This window comes from Aythya marila, assembly GCF_965140915.1.
Source record: "Aythya marila genome assembly, chromosome: 3".
Classification (NCBI taxonomy): Eukaryota; Metazoa; Chordata; class Aves; order Anseriformes; family Anatidae; genus Aythya; species Aythya marila.
Window position 1 is genome coordinate 101,343,267 of NC_139044.1, and position 10,212 is coordinate 101,353,478.

Below are 10,212 nucleotides of genomic sequence, written 5' to 3' on the forward strand. Positions count from 1 at the left end.
CCACAGTCCTCTTCATATGGCTGTCGTGCATGCTAAGTGTGTATGGCATTGTTCTTACTGTGACTTTTGAAGAACCTTCTGGGCACACGACTTTAGTCTGAAAAGAACAAGTTTTTCTTTTTTTAATTGTATATGACTAGAATAGTCCAGATGCTACATGCACATTACAGTCTTTATTTCTTTTTAAGCTGTCGAATATCTGTCTGCTTATTTAATTTAATTTTATTTTTCCCTGTGTTTTGCACCATGTTGTTTTAACATGGGTCTCTTAATTCACTACTATTGCAAAGATGTTAGATAAATGGTTCAATGACATTATCCCTGAAAACTTTCATTCATCCCAGAGCATATTTAATAGGACAGTGTCCATCAAGAGTTCTAAGTAATGCATTGTGGCTGGCTGCCTAACAGTTTCCAAGAATATTCCCTATCATTTATTATTATATTGATCTTTTATTTTCATATTATTTTTATTTCCATATTAGTTATTTCAATTTTATATCATATATGAATGTGTGTGAACATACACACAAACACACACACATTTATGTACATATTTTTATGGTTTAGCCTTGGCAGGCTACTAAGCGCCACGTAGCCACTTGCTCACTGTCTCAGGGTGGGATGGGGGAGAGAATCAGAAAAGCAAAGGTGAATGAATTTGTGGGTTGAAATAAAGGTAATATACTGGGGAAAAGAAAAGCCATGTGTACAAGCAAAGCAAAACAAGAAACTCATACAATACGATACGTCAGGGAGATGTTCAGCATGTTCAGCAGGATTCTTCACACGTAATGGTTTCTTTGGAAGACAAACACCATCACAGTGAATGTCCCTCCATCCTCCTACTTTCTTCCTAGGCTTTATTACTGAACATGATGGGATGACACATGCTATGGGACGTCCCTTTGGCCAGCCTGGTCCAGCAGTCCTGGCTGTCTCCTCACAGCTCCCCAGCCACCTCTTTGTCAGGGCAACATGAGGAACAGAAAAGTCAGCTCTATGTGAACACTGCTCTGCAACAAATAAAAAACATTGTTGTGTTATGACCATTATTTTCATTAAAACAAAACAAAACACGGGATTGTGTAAACCTCTACAAAGAAATTTAACTCTGTCTCGGCCAAAACCATGACACATATGTATATACATATCCTATACCTAACAGAACAAAAGTTGGGACTACAAATCAAAGTAATTCAAGTTTAAATGTCCATGATTTTAGGAATATTTTAGGAATACTTAACTGTCTTGAAGGCTTCAACAAGATGAATCCATTTTCTCAAGATAGATGTCTATGAGACTCAGTTCTAAAATAAATTGAAATTTTTATTTATTTATTTATTTATTTATTTTAATATAGAACTATATTTATTTTATAGAACTTGCAATAGTAACTGCAGAGAAACTTGAAAAAAATATTTGGAGAGAAATCTCCTGACCTGTGCACCTGTGCACTATGGAACAAAAACACCTGTCTTTAGCAGTTTCAGATGGTTATTAACTAACACCCTCTCTACCATTATGTTTTATTAATAAATTTGACAATACTTTGCTATGGGAAGGAACAAAATTTTCTGAGCATGCAAGCATAGTCTCTACAAATTGCAGAATTTTTTTGCATGCCTGTTGACAGCACAAATCCATAGCAAATCCGTCACAGATCTTTTTTTCATTAGAGAATAAATATTCAAATTCTTTTATATCAAGATATATCTCCATGAATCACTGCAGAGATGTACTTTACAGGAGAACCAGTGTTCACTCAGGATATTTTCAGGCTGTTCATAACCATATCTTTTGTGTGTGAAGTTTTTAACAGAATTTTCAGGGCAAAAAATACCCCCCCCCCCAAAAAAAAAAAAAAAAAAAAAATTAATTAAAAAGCTAGGTCTCAAAACTTTCACTGATGAACAATTTCTATTGTATGTTTATGCAGATGTTATTGAGGCTTTCCAGAAACTATTCTAATATATAATACTGAAATTGAATGAGTAATTCAATTTCTACCAGGTAGTTGTAAAGATAGATTGACTAATTCCATAACAATTAATACCAAAAAAAATTATCCCCTTATGAATAAAAGATGGACTAAGGAACTACAACCTACAAAGTAATAAGGAATTTTGACAAATATAATAAAAATAACAAGACCTGCAGTCCATCATGGTACCATCACAGTAGACTCCAAAGTGTGTCTGAAATACAATATGAGACTGATTTTCCTTGTCTATATAATTTACCTTCCTGAAGGCATCTCATGATTGATTCTGTAGTTCTGTTGGCTGATTGAGATTTTGACTTACATTGACAGTTTCAAGTTTCTTAAACCACTGGAGTCTAAGTTCCCCAAATGTTTATTATTTATTTATTTATTTATTTTTAACTTTTAAAAATGTGGTGTGTGTTCCATCAAGTTTAAAACAGTCTATCCCAGTAATCCATCCAGGCATGTTGTAGTCAGTAGGCAGAGCTAGACAATCCCACAAGCAATCAGTTATTTATAAAACCTATATGAGGAAAAAGCTTCTCTATAGAGTAAGATTTTTTTGGTAAGATAATCTAAAAAGTAGAAGATACAGCTTCAAAATATTTCTCCTTCTTTCGATGTGGATTTCATCCGAGAGGTTTAAAAGCTGATGTCCACATGTTGCCTCTTTGGGATTTGTGTTTTTTTCATCAGGTAACTCCTGAATAGAACCAGAAGTAATTGTTGGTATGCCTTTTGGAGTCAGTTCTCAAAACATTTCTAAGGACATATTTATTAATTTAAGGGGCTGTGGGGCGAGAATGATGCAAGAAAACAGACAGACTGTGTTGTTGTTTTTTAAAGCCTATCTATGATTGCTTTATGTCACACTATATTGAGAGGAAGGATAACATCCTCACTCACTCGAGGGTTAAATTGGGAAGGTGCTGATGTTGAGCTAGTGTGTTGCCTGCCCTGGGCTGTGCAACGAGCAATCTCTTATGACAGGATTTTCTTCACCTTGTGAAGTGTATCACATCTAGAAGGAGGTGTTAGGAAGCTAACCCTAAAATATGATCAAGTGTGTCTTGCTACTTCAAAGATGAGATTAAAATTAACAGTGACACTTCACATTTGAAATGGCCACAAACCTCATCTCTGTAAAGGTGAGAAGGTGCACCTGGAGGACTGGCTTCAGCTTCTCATCCAGGAGCAGAATTGGTCAGGGCTCCCCTCCTCCCCTTGTTTCACTTGAGGTGGTCAATCTGAAGGTGCTTTTGACTCCACTGACTAGATGAACCTACCTTAAAAAAAAAAAAAAAAAAAAAAAAAAAAAAGAGAGAGACAAATGAACACAGGTCTGTGATTTGACTCATTGAAGTGAAGTCGCTACGAATTCCAAATGAGATCTGATCTTAGGTGTAGATCAGCAGTGGGTCAACAGCTGGTACTGGAAAAATGTTAGTGCCCATCCTCAGCTTAACACATAATGTAAAAATAGTCTTACGGTTCAAATTTAAGTGGATTAATCTGTCCCTTTCCCCTCTCTATAACCTTCCTAAGGGGTGGGCAAAAAGTGAGGAGAGAAACATCACCAGGGCAGCTGTCCTAAACCAACCAAAGGGATATTTCATACTGTATGATGTCACACTCAACAATAAAAGGTGGAAACAGGAAGAAGAGGGGAGGGGTGGGCTCTCGTTGGGAAAACGTCGGTCCTCCTCCCAAACACCGGCTATGTGCGTTGAGGCCCTGCTTCAAGGACGTGGTCAAGCATCGCTCATTTGTGGGAAGTAGAGAGTAATTTCTTTCCTCTGCACTTCCACATAGCCTTCATTTGTTTTATTTGTTTGTTTTCATCCCTTTTTTTCCCTTTCCCCCTCCCTTTTCCCCTTTCCCTTTTTATTTCCCTTTAGTTAAATTGTTTAGTTCATAATAATCTTTATTTAATTATTATTATTATTTCCCTTTAATTAAATTATCCTTATCTCAACCTGCAAGTTGTTCTTTGCTTTACTTCTCCCCCTTCTCATCCAAGGAGGGGGAGTGAGAGAGAGGTTGTGGTGTTTAGCTGCTCAGCACGGTAAAACCACCACAGAGGCAGGGAAGAAATGCAAAGAAGAGAAGAACTGGAAGAGAAGCCAATGTCCGATATTTTTCATTGTAAAGTGTCATCCACAACATGGGACTAGAGATTACATGTCTTGACTTCAGTTTATCTGGAAATAAAAGTAAGCAGGCAGTTAGCAAGCATGAAAAAAACTTGGGAAACTGAAGTAAGGGACAGAGACATTTTCAAAAAACAATTTTGTAGTTTTAAGCAATTGAAACCAATTGGCCAAGCCACTATCCATCATTTATCAGCAGTCCTGGCTATCGGGGGAGGTCCCAATCGACTGGCGGCTAGCAAACGTGACGCCCATCTACAAGAAGGGCAGGAGGGCAGACCCAGGAAACTACAGGCCTGTCAGTTTGACCTCAGTGCCAGGGAAGCTCATGGAGCAGATCCTCCTGAGAGTCATCACGCAACACTTGCAGGGGAAGCAGGCGATCAGGCCCAGTCAGCATGGCTTTATGAAAGGCAGGTCATGCCTGACGAACCTGATCTCCTTCTATGACAGAGTGACGCGCTGGGTGGATGAGGGAAAGGCTGTGGATGTGGTCTACCTTGACTTCAGCAAGGCTTTTGACACTGTCTCCCACAGCATTCTCCTCAAGAAACTGGCTGCTCTTAGCTTGGACTGGCGCACGCTTCGTTGGGTTAGAAACTGGCTGGATAGCCGGGCCCAAAGAGTCGTGGTGAATGGAGCCAAGTCCAGTTGGAGGCCAGTCACTAGTGGCGTCCCCCAGGGCTCGGTGCTGGGGCCGGTCCTCTTTAATATCTTCATCGATGATCTGGACGAGGGCATCGAGTGCACCCTCAGTAAGTTCGCAGATGACACCAAGTTAGGTGCGTGTGTCGATCTGCTTGAGGGTAGGAAAGCTCTGCAGGAGGATCTGGATAGGCTGCACCGATGGGCTGAGGTCAACTGCATGAAGTTCAACAAGGCCAAGTGCCGGGTCCTGCACCTGGGGCGCAATAACCCCAAGCAGAGCTACAGACTGGGAGAGGAATGGTTGGAAAGCTGCCAGGCAGAGAAGGACCTGGGAGTGATGGTGGATAGTCGGCTGAATATGAGCCAGCAGTGTGCTCAGGTGGCCAAGAAGGCCAACGGCATCCTGGCTTGTATCAGGAACAGTGTGACCAGCAGGGCTAGGGAGGTGATCGTCCCCCTGTACTCAGCTCTGGTGAGGCCGCACCTTGAGTACTGTGTTCAGTTTTGGGCCCCTCGCTACAAGAAGGACATCGAGGTGCTTGAGTGGGTGCAGAGAAGGGCGACGAAGCTGGTGAGGGGCCTGGAGAACAAGTCCTACGAGGAGCAGCTGAGGGAGCTGGGCTTGTTCAGCCTGGAGAAGAGGAGGCTCAGGGGCGACCTTATCGCTCTCTATAGGTACCTCAAGGGAGGCTGTAGCGAGGTGGGGGTTGGCCTGTTCTCCCACGTGCCTGGTGACAGGACGAGGGGGAATGGGCTTAAGTTGAGCCAGGGGAGTTTTAGGTTAGGAAGAACTTCTTCACTGAAAGGGTTGTGAGGCACTGGCACAGGCTGCCCAGGGAAGTGGTGGAGTCACCATCCCTGGAAGTCTTCAAAAGATGTTTAGATGTAGAGCTTAGGGAAATGGTTTAGTGGGGACTGTTAGCGTTAGGTCAGAGGTTGGACTCGATGATCTTGAGGTCTCTTCCAACCTAGAAAATTCTGTGATTCTGTGATTCTGTAAAATGAAGCTTGTCTAAATGACACTGTGACAAGTGATAAATAGCTATAATCTATTGTTTGTTGTTTGTTTATCTCTGGGAAACCTGTTTATCCTTCCTTGGTCTTTACCACTGTTCCTTTCACCTCTCTCTGCAGTAACTGTGACCATCATTCTTTGTTTCCATTCTATATTTCTGTCAAAACTTTATACAGACCATAACTGTGGTTTCTCTCACAGTGCCTTGACTGTCTCTGCTCCTACAACACATAAGTGGCACAAAAAATGGCTTTAAAGTATCTGAACTTTTGAATAATGTTTTTAGTAAGGTTGTTTTGGAATTCACAAAGTGCTTTAACATGCAAATTTACTGTGAGGGAGATTTTGAAACATGAAATATTGAACAATATTCACTATAGTTAAATTACAGATTTGAATTTATGAATATCTCTATCAGAAATTTTATTATTTGGGTGTGTTTTGATATAAAAGTGCTGTAGTAGCTTCACAAAATCAAATAACAAATTTTCATTGTTAGTAAGTTTCATGTCAGCCAGTCAAAATTTTGAGCTGTGGACACTGAGTTTTGACAGGGACCTTCTGACTAAGAATTACTGGTAATTAACTGTCAGTGGATGCCAATAGATTAAGACAAATGCCATTGCATCCTCTCTAAAGGAGATTAGAAAAACATATCTATCTTGAAGGTGTTAAGCAGAAAACCATGTGTAAAAGGTACTGGAAAGCACGGGAGTCTAGTCAATATGTTTAATAGAACTGGAGTTTTGTTTTACATTTCCAAACAGGGAGTTCTGTTGTCCTGGAGATTTGTGCAGCCCTGAATTTCAGAGTGTGTTTCTGTATTATCATTTTAGAAAATCCCCAGTACTGAAAGCTCATCTTAATTAAAAATACTTGAAGGATTAGACATGTTATTCAGAACGAATAGATCTCATCCCTTTTTCACCCATCAATGGAAAAGAGGAAAGGCAAATCTGTCACTTAATAGTCATGTCACTTTATAGTCTTCTGATACTTAATATCCCACCTTCCTAAGAGTGTGTAAGGATTACAGGAGTAAAACTCAATGGATATATTAGCTAGCTTCTGACAAAAAGTACAAAAATGTCACATTTTTAATTATACACAGTCTGTATAACAGGACAGTGCTCAGAAGTATGTGAATGTTGCTGTAATAATTAACATCTGGGATTCATCTCTGGGACTGATTGTTCTACAGTAATTATCTCCTATGGTAAGCATCCATATGTGTTGTATGCCTATTGGAAAAGATCAGAGAATTTCAGAAACCAAACCTGCTGTAGGATGCCAGCATAAGTAAAACCCTCTTAATTCCAGATATTCCATCCCTGATTCTTTCTCTGCATTTTATTTATTTATTTTTTTCATCTGTTCTTGCACATGAGCCCAAAAGGATATTCCTTCTTTTGGGAAGATACACAGAGAAAGCGCCTGCTAGAAACACCAGAAGTTTGTCAGTAGATGCTACATTTTTTTTGCATTGCCAAAACCCTCAGCTTAAAACCAGACACCTTCTGCACATACATCATTTCATTAGCACTTTGGTCATGCATATCTACGTGTACAGTCCAGCAGCGTTTGCATTTTATTAAAGATTGTAGCTAAATTTAGAGATAGAGGTAAAGACCTTTCTTAAATAGATTAAATTCTGACTGTGTTGAGGATGGTGGGCTCCTGGGTACAAGAAACAGAGCTTGAATTCAGCCTTTATTAGATATCAGAGAACCCACATATGAGATCACTTTGAAATCCCACTTATAAAGAACATGTGCTACATTAATTGCATTGGCCACAGAACAACTTCTTTTTAAACTGCTGCTAAGTAACCTGCAAGGTTTTTAGGGAGAAATAAAATATCTTATTAGGTTAGCTGAAACAGTTGTAAAAAGTGGATGTCTCGAGCACATAAATAATCTTTTATGTAGACATTCTAATCTTTTGTGTAGATGTTCTTAAGGCAATTGGAGAGGGGCTTAGGTTGGTTTAGCTTAGGCTGTTTTCATTACAGTGGTTTAAATAAACTGGCCTCAAAATCACTTAATGTGGTGTTAGCTTGGATATGGAGAAAGCTTGAGAGAGTGAATGTAGCTACAGATTTACATAGCTACAACCACTTCTATTTAAAATCCCCTAAGACCTTCTGCAATCATACCAACACTTTTAAAGAACTTTTAAGAGGTCTTGTAACTCAATCCTGTTCCTTGCAGTCATTCTACTACGCAGTCAAATTATGATGAGATCCCTCTGAATGGTGGCACAATCATCTGTTGTATCACCACTCCTGCCAGTTCAATTTCGTTGAGTATTTCTGTTACAAAATGCTTTGGAACTTGCTATTTATAACAGACATCTCAAGAAGTGCCCTAAATCGCCACCTCCTGGGATGTACTTGGTCTTCAAATATAGGGTCAGCTAGGAAAGGTGGGGAAAATGGTTATTATTTGTATTCTTAGCTATGTCTATACTACATAATACAGTGCCATAAAAACTAGCCTGTACACAGCAGGGCACCCCTTCCAGTTCCCCAGACAGCAGACTTACAGCAGCACTGATACCTGCACAGTGCATGTAAACATCCTCGCTATAGGTATAAGTGCACTCCTACAGGAAGAATACCAAAATACCTAGAGGCAAAAATCATACAGATGAGCAAATATGAGCTTTGTCTGTATCCTGAATTACATTCTTTTTATGGAAATTTAATGCATAATGGTAACACAATTGAAAAAGATTTCCGTTGAATTAAGTCCACTTGACAGTTTGCGATTTTATTCACTTCATGTGCTTCATTCACCCCTGAAAATCTCAACCAGGTTTTCCCTGAGATAGACTTTTATCCTTTGAAGATCATTGTGTATGTATATGCCTCATTGCACACTATCTAGTAGTGGTGAGGAAATGTCTCAATTTCAAAGCTAGCAATTTGTAAAAGACTTCTTTAGAAACCCTTAGTAGTCTTAAGTAACTAACATGTCTATAAAAAATCTGAAATTGGTGTCTCAAAAATGAAAGTATGCAAGGTTTGACTCTGTGACTAGCAAAAGACGTTAAAGGAGAAACATGCATCTCTAGGACATTTTCATTTCTACTTTTTTTTTTTTTTAGAAATTTTGTTTCTGTGGATGAGAATAATTCATATCCTTTGTATATCAGAATTAAAGTGCATATATTTTCTATGAAAATAGAACTAAATGAAGACACAGCTGTTGTAAGTAGTGTGTGCAAGTACAACGAAGAATAAGCAGAGTTCACAGAAGTGGGAAGAAAATAAAATGTTTGGAATTGTATATGTGTCCTGGTTTCAGTTAAAACAGAATTAATTTTCTTCCTAGTAGCTGGTGGAATGCTGTGTTTTGGCTTAGGATGAGAAGAAGGAGGGAGAAGGCATAGTGATCCAGGAGGATACAGGGGTGGTGAAGGAGAAAGGGAGAGTAATCAAGTAAGAAAAAATATCTTCCCCTTTCCCCTCCACAGATTGACTCCCTAACGGAAAAAAACAATAGGTGTAATTGCTAATAGTTTCCAAGATACAGTTTCCAAAATACAGAGTCGACGATGTTACTGAGTATAAATACCAAGTTAGAGTCATGACCAGATATCTCATTGTCTCATAAGCCATTGCTACAACACTCAGTACCATAATGATCTGAAACCAGGGCCTGGAGAGGATAAACAACATGACAGAGAGCAAATACGGAAAATAATGTACTATAATACTCAATTTGGAAAACAGGCGCAGCAGAGTTGAGATTAAAGCAATCAGCATTATGACAAGTGACTATTAAGCAGGTCTAATACTTACACAAATTTTAGTTTAACACACTGTGGTCAGATCTGCCGTTATCTCAACCTTTCGGGCCCCACGTTGGGCGCCAAAAAGACTGTCGTGGTTTAACCCGGCTGGCAGCTAAATACCACGCAGCCGTTCGCTCACCCTCCCCCCTCCCTCTCTGGGACGGGGGAGAGAAATGGAAAGTGAAGCCCGTGAGTTGAGATAAAGACAGTTTAATAAGACAGGAAAATAATAATAACAAAATAATAATAACAATAATAACAATAATGTTACAATGGTGATAATAGGAAAATAATAATAATATGTACAAACAAGTGATGCACAATGCAATTGCTCACCACCCGCTGACCGATGCCCAGCCTAACCCCGAGCAGTCCGGCCCCCTTCCCCCGGCTAGCCACCCCTATATATTGTTTAGCATGACGTCAGATGGTATGGAATACCCCTTTGGCTAGTTTGGGTCACCTGTCCTGGGTCTGTCCCCTCCCAGCTCTTACTGCACCCCCAGCCTGCCTGTTGGCAGGACAGAGCAAAAGTCTGAGGTGTCCTTGGCTTGGTATAAGCACTGCTCTGCAACAATTAAAACATCGGGGTGTTATCAGCACTCTTCTCATCC

The 10,212-nt window shown here is 39.7% G+C and overlaps 1 long non-coding RNA gene across 1 annotated transcript; it reads right to left on the reverse strand.

The window, feature by feature from the left end:
- Window positions 1-383: 383 nt before the first annotated feature.
- LOC309876963 lies at window positions 384-9,944 on the reverse strand. Its single transcript, XR_014317297.1, has 4 exons — window positions 9,935-9,944; window positions 3,150-3,273; window positions 1,248-1,310; window positions 384-1,016 (listed from the first exon to the last, which is right to left on the reverse strand). It is a non-coding gene; the product is annotated as an uncharacterized lncRNA (long non-coding RNA).
- Window positions 9,945-10,212: the final 268 nt, after the last annotated feature.